Here is a 12,006-nt window from a genome sequence, read left to right as displayed (position 1 = left end):
CTCCCATTTGAGAAAAATTCCCATTGGTGCCCTTGAAACTAATGACGCTTTTTATTGAAACGACAACAATAATGTGTACCAATATTTGCTTTCGGTTTGAAAGCAAAATACACATTTTACCGGAATTGATGATAAACAGTCGATTAATGATTTGGTAGTACGATCATAATTGTAATCATAATAATGGTAATTACTGAGAAGTCATAAGCCTTTCTTCATGATAAATAATTTTTACGTTTGTATATTGTTTTATCATTGTGAAATACTAAAGATCTTGAGTTGAAGAACAGTAATTACTGAAGAGATTTTAACTGCTGTGAATAATTTACCTTTAATTATTATTATATTATTATTATTATTATTATTATTATTATTATTATTATTATTATTATTATTGGAACAAGCCCACCAATGGGGCCATTGACTTGAAATTCAAGCTTCCAAAGAACATTATGGTGTCCATTTGAAAGAAGTACCAGAAAGTCATAGGAAATCAAGAAAAAAAGAAACCAATTATTAGAAAATGAAAAATGAAAAATACATTAATAAATAAATAGGAGTGAAAGTGAATTATCAAAATACAGGAAGAGTTGTTGTAGGGTAGTAATGCATTGCAACACACAGATAATTTTCCAACTGAAAGCTTTTAAATTGTGTGAATAACTCAGCTTTTAAAGCAACATATGAATAACTTTTCACTTGAAAAGATTAAAAACGCGCTCATATGATTGCGTACAAGGAAAGCAAGTTAAAATCTCTTCCTAATCAATTTCCAAAGCTCGGGGAGAAAATTTAAAAAGAAGTATCTTTCATTCGAGCATATCTGTCAGGCCACTTTTGTGTTTTGATATGGATTACATTAATTAAATTAATGTAAAAACCATTTCTTACTCTTCCCACTTTTATGTGTTTATGAATTGAACTGAATATAGAATTTATGCCAAAAGTAAGATGGAATATCGAGAATATGAGAGGTAGGTACAGTAAAAGGAACGAAAGGGGTTCCAGCAAGGAGCCTAAGGAAGGCACGCTGCAAAGAACCTTAAGTAATGCCTACAGTGCATCGCATGAGGTGCACTGATGACACTACCCCCCTAAGGGGCTTTTATGTGTTTAATAAGTATTAAATAAATATATGTAATAAGCCATTTCTTAATCTTCCTGCCTCGTTCAGCAGTGCATACCCTTAACGCCATAATATCTACATGATTCACATTATCATCACGTCACCAACGTCCCATCATCACGTCACGTCACGTCACGTTACCATCCCATCACGTCACCGTCACCACGTCACCGTCCCATCACGTCACCACGTTTCACGTCACGTCACGCCACACATCACCGTCCCATCACGGCACATCATGTCACCGTCCCATCGCGTCACGTCCCCGTCACGTAACGGTCCCATCACGTCACGTCACCGTCCCATCAGGTCACGTCATGTCCCGTCCCACGTCACGTCACTGTCACGGTCCCATCACGTCACGTCACTGTCCTATCAGCCGTGTCTTGTATTCACACTATCCACCACAATCCCGTTCAGCCATTCAGACCTTTAGCGTTAAGAAACTTGCATTGTAAGCACGTCACGTCACGTCAAAATATTCTTTCCAAGAAAACGTGTCGTGATGTGACGGTGGATGCCGTGTGCTCGATGGTGACGTGAGTGATGGCGTGAACAAGTCCATTTGATTACACGTAAAAAATTCTCACGTGTTTTGACGTGACGTGATGTGTCGATGACGCGATGCTATAATGTGAATTAGCCTTTACTGTTACATCTGTATTAACTTTTACAATTGCATCTATGCTATCTTTTATCCTTATGCAAAGGAACAGGAGGAATTCCTCTTATCCATTCCTCAGCATTCTACCCCTTATCCAGACTTTCTCTACCTCCCTATCACCGTCTCTTCTTATTTTCTATCCATTATCGTCCTCACCGTGATATTCCCTCTTTGGCGAGTTGTACCCTCTTTGTTCCCGGCTGATCTTATTATCAACTTATCACGATCTTTCGTCAGGAATTAAATCTCCGTTCAATCAAAAGCTATTGGAATAATCCCTTTTTTATCAAAGTTAATTTTATTATAGTGTCTTTTTAGTTTTCTGTAAAAGAAAACTATTGAGATGGCTTTGTCTGTCCGTCCGCACTTTATTCTGTCCGCCCTCTGATCTTAAAAACTACTGAGGCTAGAAGGCTTCAAATTGGTATACTGATCACGTACCCTATAATTATCAAACATACCAAATTGCAGCCCTCTAGCCTCAGTAGTTTTGATTTTATTTATGGTTATAAAGTTAGCCATAATCGTGCGTCTGGCAGCAAAATAGGATAGGCAACCACCTGGCCGTGGTTGAAGTTTCATGCGACGCGGCTCATAGAGCATTATACCGAACGACAGATCTACTTTCGGTGGCCTTGATGATACGCCGTAGCGGCTGTACAGAAAACTCGATTGCGACGAAGGAACTTCGGCGCATTTTTTACGTTTTTTTTTTTATATAACCATTTCCTTTTATCTAACCACCTCTCCATACAAATTGAAAATGTTTACCTGCCTTTCAAAACCAAACGATTACATTAACGAAATATCATTCGATCCGTCATTAACCTGGTTGATATCGAGACCACAATCGAACGTGTATCAGTCCTTTAACAGGACAGGAAACGGCTTTGTTCCATTCATGGAAAATGTATGTCAGTTTCAGTTTATGCTAATTAATGTGCCAATTTACTCTCTCGGCAAATGTGCTTTTAATTGCGGGTATTTTGTGCATCGGCTCAGTGAGCTGGGAATATTTAGACTGAATGATTCTTTGTATTACTTTATAAAGCAGTCAGTGTGAAAAGAATGTGTACGAAAATACGTATGAATAAATAATTAGCAAGGTATGTATGTATAAATGAACATTTTTTTATATATTTCTTTCTCAGAAATGCCCTATGTAAAAATGAACATTTTTTTATTTCTCTCTCAGAAACGCCCTGAACTCGACAGCATTTTGTTCTCGGGGTCAACAGACAGAGTTTTAAACGAAATAGTCATCTGAGAGAGAGAGAGAGAGAGAGAGAGAGAGAGAGAGAGAGAGAGAGAGAGAGAGAGAGAGAGAGGCGTGGGAGTTGGAATTGGAGCACTGGGCTATAAAATAAATTCACTTTGAAGCGATCGGTGCCAGATTTATGCCCATACCAATCATACGGTTTCTGTGCATTTGTATAAAGACTATTGCATGTGTGTGTGTGTGTGTGTATGTGCGTGTGTCAGACAGACAGACATAAATTCTTACAGACAGATATGGGAACTACTTAAGCATCTTAAAATTCCCCTGAGAACATTTGTATTCATATCAATCAGGCATTTTAAAATGTTTAATACCTATTAAATGAATATATGTAATAAATCCCTTTGGTATTCATATCATACTTATCTTAATAATACGTTCTTCTAACGTGATTTTATTATTCGTATCATTCACACACTAATAATACATTCTCACAAACATAAATCATGCATCAGTAAGAAGTATCCTTTCTGCGTGTCAGAAATCTCAGTTCCCCTTTGTACCATGAAGTCAAGTCAGTCTCTTGAAACAAAATCCTACGCTTACCCTATCTGTTGCAGGAACAGAATACCAAGCCTGGCCTTTTAAGAAAAGTTTACTAGAAACCAGATGCCAGCCCTAGGCGAAAGGATGACAGGTTATTGCTCGTAAATCTCCAAGAATGAATAAAGTAACTCTACTCCCAGCTTGGAACAGCCATAGCTCTTGGGAAGAGCGTGATATGATCCCAGGCGCATGAACCTACGAGAGAAATAACAGTCTGACTGAAATGAGGGAATTTTGCTTTATAGCAGCCATAGATCTTATAGAAAGGGATTTCACGCTGCGTGCATAAAACCTGCTGTACAGTTACTGTAGAATGGGAACGATGGATGGATTTGGGAACCAAAGCTTGGAACGGTTGGCGATCTTTGAAAAAGATGGTACGATAGTAGAGACATAAAATCAGATGAGGAATGGTCATTTGTTGCTGATTGTTCTTCGTGAATGACTGGCGAGGTATGTGAATATAAGAGGCATGTGAGTGTATTCCTTTCAGTTCATCAGTTTTATATAAACAAAATAACAGACTACTTTCTAATGAACAATCCGGATACCTTAAAAGCAAACAATCCGGATCATTTAAAAGCAAATAATCCGGATCCTTTAAAAGCACAAAGTCCAGATCCTTTAAAAACAAACAATCCAGATCTTTTAAAAGCAAACAGTCCAGACCCTTTAAAAGCAAACAATCCGGATCCTATAAAAGCATACAGTCCAGATCCTTCAAAAGCAAACAATTCGGCTCCTTTAAAATCATAGTCCAGATCCTTTAAAAAGCAAACAATCTGGATCTTTTAAAGGCATAGCCCAGATCCTTTAAAAGCAAACAATCCGGATCCTTTAAAATCAAACAATCCGGACCCTTTAAAAGCAAACAATCCGGATCCTTTAAAATCAAACAATCTGGATCCTTTAAAAGCAAACAATCCGGATCCTTTATAAACAGACTTCATCTCTTCCGGATACAGAAAACACACCTTAATAAGCCCCCCTCCCCCCTTTCCAACAACCCCTCCTCCTCCCCCCCCCCAAAACACCTCCATGAAATTCGGCTGAAAAATCCATTGTGTAATCAATGGCCGAATGGTGATAACGAGGCCGCCGGAGGGTTGTTTAGCCGAATCACCATTAGCGAATCGCTAATTGCAATAGCTATTTCTGGCGGTGAGAGAGAGAGAGAGAGAGAGAGAGAGAGAGAGAGAGAGAGAGAGAGAGTTATTTATATGTTATTTGATCTTGTGGACAAGTGGAGAGGAAAATCTGTATTTTTCACATGAAGCGGTGACGTCATTCACCTACATTCGAATGTAATAAATATTTCATTTTTATTTATCTCCGATTTTCAGTATATATTTAGATCATTATAAAAGCATGTGAGGATTTAAGGACTATTTCTGTGTGTGTGTGTGATAAATATTTCATTTTAATTAACAGTTGTTGATGAAACTGTTACGTATAAAATGAAATGGGATAAATGACTGTTATGAGAGCCACATTTCATTCACGAAGCGACAATAACAAAAATCAACAAAAATCATTGACAGCTTAACATATTCGTCACCGGAACAATTGAAAATCAAAGTGAAACGAAGCACTACAGACAGATATATAAATTATAAACATATATTTCAAATGGAAAAAATATCAAAGGATTGAATACATTAAATCATTAATGTTCAGCGTTCCATGACAAAACCAAAATATAAAAAAAAAAAAAAAAAATATGGCGGCCACGCCAAGAGAATATCATTTTTATTTATAAAGAGTAAATGATACGTCAGAAATATGAAAATAATCTGATATTTTTACAATACATTCGTTACATTTAGATAAAAAGAGGAAATACAATGGATAAATATGATGCGAGAAGCCTTTTGCCAAACCAAATACCATTTTGAATTCGAAAGCAATTTTCATTGTATTTCAAAATTTGCTTACATTTTTATCTAGTGATGTGTTAATGTGTTAATATTTTTTATTTTTATTTTCTAATAGCTGATTTCTTCTTTTTGTATTTCCAATTACCTTCTGTTTCTTATTCCAAATGAACACCACGTTCTTTGGAAGCTTGAATAATAATAATAATAATAATAATAATAATAATAATAATAATAATAATAATAATAATAATAATAATAATAATAATCTTTGGAAGCTTGAATTTCAAGTCAATGGCCCCCTTGGTGGGCCTGTTCCATAAGAATAGGGTTCACCTTCTGAATAATAATAATAATAATAATAATAATAATAATAATAATAATAATAATAATAATAATAATATTCTTTGGAGGCTTGAATTTCAAGTCAATGGCCCCTTGAAGAATAGGGTTAACCTTCTGAATAATAATAATAATAATAATAATAATAATAATAATAATAATAATAATAATAATAATAATAATAATAATAATAATAATAATAAAAAGAGGTGTCTAACGTAAATCGCCTTTGCAAACGCAAAAAAAAAAAATCAGTTAAAAATAATCCAATACCTTTGTATGTGTTCCATTTTTACAAAGGTAGAACAACTTTTTTTAAATTCAGACGCATCTCCCTTCGCGGAACCGAATATTCGCTTTTTGTTTCTTCATAAATATGGAAATGACCAGTCAGTCTCTCTCTCTCTCTCTCTCTCTCTCTCTCTCTCTCTCTCTCAGAGGACCTCCGAGTGCATTGCTCTGCTGTTACCCAGTTGCATAAGATTCATCTCTAAATGTTGTGTTTTCGCTCGATTTTTCTCTTGGGAAATTCATGGCATAGTTTGGTTTTGTTTCTTTGGCTTTAATATACATATATGTATATATGTATATATATGTGTATATGTATGTATACATATAAATATATATAATATATATATATATATAAATATATATATATATAAATATATAAATATATATATATAAATATATATATATTATATATATGTATATATAACTACACATATATAAATATGTATAAGTATATGTATATACAGTATCGTATATATATTTATATATATACTGTGTATATAAATTATATACTGTATATATATATATATATATATATATATATATATATATATATATATATATATATATATATATATATATGCTCGTAGTTTTAGGCAATTACATGATTATATTTTCTTCCAAAAATTATTTTATGCAGAAAAAAGTAATTTTCTAACAATGACAACTAGAAGAGCAGGAAGACACATAATAATAATAATAATAACAATAATAATAATAATAGTAATAATAATAATAATAACTGGAAATTTTTAATGTTTCAAAGCAAGCAATCTTAAACATTTTTTTAATATCCCAGTTCTACATTCTGACCAAACATACTATATAAATAACTCCTACGAAAATGTACCAATTGCTATTGTGTTCAAGTTCCTGCAAGCAAACCAGTGCTTTCTGTCTTTCTCGAAATATTTTTTCAAAATATATTACATTCTTCGACCACGCTAGAGCTCTCTCTCTCTCTCTCTCTCTCTCTCTTTCCAAAAATACCACATTCTGCACCCACGCTAGAGCTTTCTCTCTCTCTCTTCCTCTTTCCTTCTCTCCACCCCTCTCTTTCTCTCTCTTATCTATCACTCTCTCATTCTCTCTCTCTCTCTTTCTATCATTCTATCTATCTCTCTCTCTCCAACCTCCCTTCTCTCTCTCTCTCTCTCTCTCTCTAAAAATTCCACATTCTGCACCCACGCTAGAGAGCTCTCTCTTTCTCTCTCTCTCCCCTCTTCTCTCCACCCACTCTCTTTCTCTCTTTATCTATCGCCCTCTCTCTCTCTCTCTCTCTCTCTCTCTCTCTCTCTCTCTCTCTATATATATATATATATATATATATATATATATATATATATATATATATATATATATATATATATATATATCTGACCACTCTCTCTCCCCCTCTCTCTCTCTCTCTCTCTCTCTCTCTCTCTCTCTCTCTCTCTCTCTCTCCTTCAAAATACGGCCTCTGTTGTGGCCCTCCTCTCTCGTAAATTTCCGGCGGGGACTTATTATTAGCAAGGGTTAATTTGCATGCAAAATTTGCATCCTGTGCTTGCAGAATTGCTCGTTATATCAAGGCCTCATTAGGAAGCATCTATTTTGAAAGCGCTTGCCGGAAAGAAAATGAATCTATTTATATTTGTTTTTTTTTATTGGGGGGGAGAAGGCTTTATTGAATCATCTCCCGAATGAAATTCATGAGCGGTTATTTTCTCTTTTTAGGGGGGAGGGGGAAGGGAGGGGGAGATATGAAGTGTTATAGAAGGATTGGGAGGGGGAGGGGAGGGGAAAATATGAAGTGTTATAGAAGAATTGGGGAGGGGATGGGGAGATATGAAGTATTACAGAAGCATTGGGAGGGGATGGGAGTATGAAGTGTTATAGAAGAATTGGTGGGGGGGTAGGGGAGATGTGAAGTGTTATAGAAGCATTGGGGAGGATGGGAACTGGTATGAAGTGTTATAGAAGAACTGGGAGGGAGGGGAGATATGAAGTGTTATAGAAGAACTGGGGAGGGGAGATATGGAAGTGTTATAGAAGAACTGGGGGAGGGGAGGAGATATTAAGTGTCACAGAAGAATTGATAAGTTATTACAGGGCATCTAAGTTCCTTGCTACTTTCGAGTTATCAGTATTGATCGAGCGCTCAGTCAAATGCTTTTTATTATTATTATATTTGGAGTTTTCTGAATTATTCTTTGGGTTTTGTTTCATTGATGATAATCGAAAATAATTCTGATATTACGATTTCTGCTACCGATAGGATAAACTGCCATTAAAGCAACAATAATAATAATTATTATGGAAGCTACAAAAATTCTCGAATCTGACATATATGAATTTTTACTGTTCTGTTATAATGTATATATATACATATATATGTGTATATATATGCATACACATGTGTGTGTGTGAGAGAGAGAGAGAGAGAGAGAGAGAGAGAGAGAGAGAGAGAGAGAGAGAGAGAGAGAGACTTGTAGCAAATGAATCGATGGATCATAACACACTATTGGCAAATGGCTACTGGACCGTGAAATTATATATACGAAAAATAAGTCGACATAGATAAGCTCGTAATAGCTGAAATAACCTAATCTGAGAGATGATAATGACTATAATTTCTAAGAATAAAAAACGATATGCCAATAAATTCGTCAAAAACAAGATTTATTCATTAATGATAATCATAAGATTATTGTGGGATGTGACAAACTCGGCGAATAATAGCGTCATTGCTTCCAAGCCCGAAAATTTAGGGCGACTGACTGAACTGGATAGAATGAGCCAATGGGTGGTTTCTCCAAACGACTATATATATATCATTAATATCTACAAACCTTTTCCTATAACAGCTTGGAATACAAAAGCAAATAACACACATGAATACGGATCGACGGTATACCATTAATGGATATATAATGTTATAACCACGGTCTAGAAAGAGCCACTTCGGAAAAATATAATTCACAATTAAATGGTATTTTGTCAATTAAAAATTGCAACTGAATCTCTATACTCGAAGTGCCTGGAGCATTAATTAATTTCCTTGTTTCATTATATCGTTCTTTGAGACCACAATTGGCAAAAACAATTCAGTTATTTTACATCGTGACCTAGACCTATGACATACCAAATTAAGAGAGTCCTTTGTCGAAATACCTTCTACTTCTTGACACAAGTACCTTACAGAAACAAAGTTTACAAGCCATTACACCATTTATCATTATCGTGAGTCCTACGTACATCATCAAACTCCTAATGGTATTTATCACTAAATCTGAAACTGCACTTTCGCTGAGCTAACGTCTGAGCAAGCACACCAGATACCCTAGGCCCATACTTATATTCCATTAAAATATACATAAATACGAATTGTATGACCAATTACCTAACTATAAACTATCATGTCTGTGTGGCACTCTATCTTAAAACATACGTTACGAATTACACAAGTGAAATTTCGGCTTAGTAAGTTTAAACCAGTTTCGACATAAGACCGTTGACTTTCCTATTACTTAACCCTAAGCTCTTTCTGAATTCATCCCACAAGGTAGGTAGGCCTGGCTTATCAAAATAAACGATAGTTTCACTCGATAAAGATAATAAGACGAATGGATAATAGTTCCTGCCCAGAATTTCTCAATGCTAAAGCGTCATACTACTTACATGAATGAACTAGATAGTTACTTTCAATAGTACCATAAAATCTGTCACGACATGCAAAGGACGGAGAGTAATTTGTATATTAAGAAACACACGTGAGGTAAGCATGAATATTATAAATTTTAATAACATCCCAGACTCGTAAGTCTCTTATTAATAACTACGTAGAAATTCTGAGCCTTCTAACAATCCTAATGTAAGATAAAACCATTGTTGTAAATAAGTATACTACAATCCAGTTGCCGGTACGTAATTAAAGCTATAAAAAATTACTATACAACGCCAATAGCTCCAATCTTCAAATGACAAATATAATAATATATCTACTGATTCAACTCACTTAATTCTTGGAGAATCCAGGTCTCGGCTTTCAAGATGATACTTAGTACAAATCCACGTTAAAATGACACCATTTAAAGTTAACTGACAGCCGGTTAGAAAGAATGGAACAACGTCAACTTCCGCGATCGCTAACAGTATTCCTCCGCTACACTGACTAGTTTTCGGCAATTATCGACCACCAAATGAAATACGTCACAGAGAAACTTATTTCTTATATAACACTCATGAAGCCCGGCGATAAACCAAGCGTGAAGCTAAATATTTACATATATTCAAGATAAAGTTGTCGGGATCTAGTTTGTGTAGCGGATGAGCAGCGTTGGCGGTCCCAGAGTTCACCGGCAGATCAGCTTGTCACAGACATAATATATTTCTTATATTTTCAAGTATTTTGGTCTTGTTTAGGTCATTTACATGCTGGGCGACTTTGTTCATTGAGAAAAGCGATCGTCTGACGAACCAGACTTTTCTAAAGCGACCTTTGCTCGTTCCTTTGCCTTGTTGTCTGGGTAGAACCGAAATGTCCGTTGTATGTTTTACAGTGTCTTTCATTTATAACGATCTCTTGTGGACGAATAACTAAGGATTATTACTTAAGTGTCCGATATATCGAAAGATTGTAATGACGTTTCGATGGTACTTATAATTTTCCCCGTTTTTGGCCATCTGCTGTTCCATAAAAACAAGGTATTATTACCTATAAGTTCGTTTTAAATTCAACAATGTATCCCATTGACTAGCAGTAGAGTCATAGCGATCTCAGGTGTCAGAATTCCAAGACATTCCGAGTCAAGTGTTCATAATAAGTGTTTATTGTCTCATTTATGGTGAACTGTACACAACAGTGAGTGTTTTATATAAACCAAGAGTCCATAATTCTTTCAGGGGAGCCGCATGCCTACAATAGTCTTCCTTGTCATAGGAGAAGTCGTTTGATGTCATAAAAGGTCTTCCATACGGTAAGCATTGTTCGCGTGGACGTTTTAATTAAAAAGGTTCTTACTTGTACGTCTTATTTCCATATTTGCTACTCTAGGAATTACAAAATAAAACCCCTGTTCTTAAAATTGGGAATTTAGATTGGATTGACCAGGAAATTAGTCTGAATTGACCAGGAAATTAGTCTTAATTGGCCAGGAAATCAGTCTGTATTTACCAGGAACTTTGAGAACTCCAAAGATGGCTGTTTGGAGGGAACAGATCAGGAAGAGGTCATTGTAATGAGATTGGCTGGCGGTTTGATTATTGACCCCAGGCAACATACCGTTAAAAAATAGGACACTGTGTTGACTGATGGGTTACCAGGACACGCTAATGAAGTCTTTAAACTCATTAGCGTAGAGATATGAATTTTGCCAACATTATGTAATTCTTTCTATGATATTAATAACAAAATATCTAGGTATATTGATATATTAACAAGTACCATCGAAAGTAATATTAGATGTGATGGATTTCATATTAGCAGTAATCTAGTCTGATTATTTACTAGAGAGTTAGCTCTCATGAATGATAAATGGCTTATTAGGCCTACTGATTTAGGCCTATTCAATTTTGTTCATATTTTTTTATGTTATACAATAAGATCAAGTGCTTAATAAAGTCATGGAAAACGCATCAAATAAGTGAAATGGTAATTATTATAACACTGAACCCACAAATATAAGTTAATTGGGTTTTTCCTAATAATAGGCCTATTGCAAAGATGATAAGAACTCTTTCAGGGTATTTTGGTTCAAGGTTAAATGAGAAACGTTTTTTATGAAATTTACTTCAGAGTTTGTTACCCTTCATATAAGAAATTAAATCACGGCCAAATACAGCGATTTAATTTCCACCTCCCTCATGTATTCCGAATCCATGTACTCTAGAATGTGGAATAACC

The 12,006-nt window shown here is 35.1% G+C and overlaps 1 protein-coding gene and 1 long non-coding RNA gene across 3 annotated transcripts in view; one reads left to right on the top strand and one right to left on the bottom strand.

Annotated features, from left to right (window-relative positions):
- Nucleotides 1–10,325, bottom strand: part of LOC136854962 (uncharacterized) — a 190,236-nt gene extending 179,911 nt beyond the window's left edge. Inside the window, exon 1 of the long non-coding RNA XR_010857842.1 lies at nt 10,120–10,325. This is a non-coding gene — a long non-coding RNA (uncharacterized lncRNA). The remainder of the gene's footprint in view (nt 1–10,119) is intronic.
- A 112-nt stretch (nt 10,326–10,437) lies between these two features.
- LOC136854961 (uncharacterized) overlaps nt 10,438–12,006 on the top strand; it is a 125,910-nt gene continuing 124,341 nt past the window's right edge. The window contains exon 1 of one of the 2 annotated variants that reach the window (XM_067131621.1): nt 10,438–11,080. The gene's annotated coding sequence lies outside the window, so the exon portion shown is untranslated. The remainder of the gene's footprint in view (nt 11,081–12,006) is intronic. The other variant, XM_067131624.1, reaches the window with a different exon arrangement.

The sequence above is a fragment of the Macrobrachium rosenbergii genome, chromosome 30 (genome assembly GCF_040412425.1).
Source record: "Macrobrachium rosenbergii isolate ZJJX-2024 chromosome 30, ASM4041242v1, whole genome shotgun sequence".
Classification (NCBI taxonomy): domain Eukaryota; kingdom Metazoa; phylum Arthropoda; class Malacostraca; order Decapoda; family Palaemonidae; genus Macrobrachium; species Macrobrachium rosenbergii.
This window is presented reverse-complemented; position numbering and strand designations above follow the sequence as displayed.